General features: G+C 41.9%; 1 protein-coding gene across 1 annotated transcript in view; it reads right to left on the reverse strand.

Annotated features, from left to right (window-relative positions):
• Positions 1 to 2,862, reverse strand: part of LOC101849679 (protein unc-13 homolog A) — a gene marked incomplete at its 5' end in the record, with an annotated part of 112,107 nt that overhangs the window by 29,453 nt on the left and 79,792 nt on the right.

A 2,862-nucleotide genomic window follows, 5' to 3' on the forward strand; every position in this document is an offset into this window, starting at 1 on the left:
GCCATCCTTCCAAGCTCGTTCCAAGTGAGCTTCATCTCTCTCATGTCCCTTTCCACGCATCTCCTCCATGTTTCCTGTGGCCTACCCCTGCCTCGTGCTCCCTGTGGGTTCCACTGCAGTGACTGTCTTGTTGTGTTTCCGCTGGGCTTTCTTCCTAATGACCATTCTTGTGTCGATGTGCTTCTCTTTACTCCAACAAACCATTGGTAGGTCCTACTTCTTTACTTTCCCTCTGTTGTTTCTGGTTATCAGACACAGAGACTGAGGCTTAAATAGAAACAGAGACAGAGACAGACAGAGGCAGCGACAGAGACAGCGACAGAGACAGGGACAGGGACAGAGACAGGGGCAGAGACAGAGACAGCGACAGAGACAGCGACAGAGACAGAGACAGAGACAGAGACAGAGACAGGCAGAGACAGAGACAGACAGAGACAGGGACAGAGACAGATACAGGGACAGATACAGGGACAGTGACAGAGACAGAGACAGGGACAGAGACAGAGACAGAGACAGACAGAGACAGAAAGACCGAGCCAAACAATAATGTAGACTTAGAAACAGAGACAAAAAGAGAAAATCACATCCGGCTAAATAGAACACTTGTCTTTCTCAACTTTTCTTACCATTTTGAGAGAGAGAGAGAGAGAGAGAGAGAGACAGAGAGAGAGAGAGAGAGAGAGAGAGAGAGAGAGAGAGAGAGAGAGAGAGAGAGAGAGAGAGAGATGATGTAGCCTCTTGTAAACAGAAATGGCACCAAATTATTTCAATAATCAATATTTATAAAAGGGATTCAATAACTAGGCAAATAGGCTTACTTATGTGGGAACAATATGTACTTCAAGAAGAGTGGCTTGAGTTCGTGGAATTGGAATACATGCCTGAGTGTTCACAGATCATTATAGCAATGTCTCAATTCGAAGTAAGATTCAAAATATTACTTTTCTCTAGACAATATACACAAATCCAAGTTTACGTTACGTTTCACTTGTAGAGGCAGTGGTTCTCTGTACGTTCTACACTGTACTCTGCAAATCTGGCATGAATTGCTCCGCTAATGATGTATGACTGGGTACACTTTTCATGATGCTTAATGAATAATTGAAACTTCATCTCTAATCTCTTGAATACATTATCATTTGAACATAACATCTTCAAATTCTGTCACAAACATGTGATTAATAACTAAATGAATATCAGTTACAAAGAGAATTTTATACACAGAAATTCCAACCACACATTTTGTGAGATGACGACAGCTAACTCACATAAGCTTACATTGCTACAAACACATCTACAGTTTTAAATATGAAAAGCTTTGCTCACAACACTGAAGCAAAAATGGCCATGCAATGAAATATACTGAACATGAAAAACATCACTTGCAACACAAATAATATGTCATATTGGTGCCAAAGATTAGAGGTGTTACTAGAAAGTAACATACAAAGAAAAGAGAGAGGAGAGATAAGGACCATAGATGTTTGATAGGAAAAATGAGAAAACCACACCAGAGCACCCATCAAGCCCTCGCATGAAGGAATCTATTCACAAAATAATAATAATATAGAAAACAGAGATTTGAGTTCACAAACAAGTCGAACGACGAATACTCTGCACTCTAACAGACCATTTGTCTATTTCTCAAGAGGTGAACATGTCAGACCCCAAAGATTTTTGCCTAATATTATAATTATAATGACACTAATTTACAACACTGTCAAAGTAATGCAAATTTTAGTTCCAAACATGAAAAAACAAGCTCTATACAAAGTATACAACAACCTTTTAAAAGGCTTGAACTATGGTTGTATGGTGCTGACACAGAACAGACATTTAATTTTGACAGACATACAGACGGATGGACGGACGGACGGACGGATGGATGGATGGATTGATGGAGCAGTGTACAAATGGCATAGTTCCTCATAAACAAAGACACATGAAAAAGAAGCAGAGTTCCTCTCAAATAAGACTAGGCCAAGCCATAATATTATTATAATTAATATGGATGGCGGACGAGGGGGCGCAGGGCGAGGAAGGGAGAGGGGGGTGGGTGACGCAATGATCTCGAAAACCCGAGTTAGGGAGAGAGAGAGTTCTGTCCAGGATTCACAACAGCTAGCCTACGCTAGCGCCGGTCTGATGGGCGACTAAGCTCCCCGTGAGCCTGAAACAATGGCCAAATGAAATATTTAACACCCACGCGATCGAAAGGCCTGCAGATGATGTTGCAGTCTTTTGGTATTCAGTTGGGAACATTTTGAATAACCAACTGTGCACACACACACACATACACACACGCACACACACGTACACACACACACACACGCGCGCGCGCGCGCGCGCAGGCACGCGCTCACACACACACAACACACACACACACACAAACACACACACACACAAACACATACTCAAACCGAATGTACGCATTCAGCATTCAGATACGCACAGAAGTATACAAAACAAGCACATTATGCCGCTGCCCTCCCGTTTTCATCCGTTTCTTAATACGCCAAGGTAGATTTGAGCCACCGTTAGGAAAAAATTGCACGAGCTATGAAGACAAAGCCACAAAGAAAAACACACACAAAAAACATACAGTAACATAACAAAAGCCGTCTGTAAAACGGATCTGGATAAACCATTGTACGGGAGGGAAATAAAGCAAACTATTATCTATTGTGTGAACGCATCGAATACCATCAGGGCCTCGCCTGTCCACAGTTTTATGGTATTCAGAGACCACATCAGTCAGATAAAAACCTGCGCCACCATAGCAACCAAATTACTTTCTGATCCCATCCGTAGTACACTAGTACACTGCTTTCTATTTTTAATCTTTAGATTTAAATATTCAGC

This window comes from Aplysia californica, unplaced genomic scaffold, assembly GCF_000002075.1.
Source record: "Aplysia californica isolate F4 #8 unplaced genomic scaffold, AplCal3.0 scaffold00082, whole genome shotgun sequence".
Classification (NCBI taxonomy): domain Eukaryota; kingdom Metazoa; phylum Mollusca; class Gastropoda; order Aplysiida; family Aplysiidae; genus Aplysia; species Aplysia californica.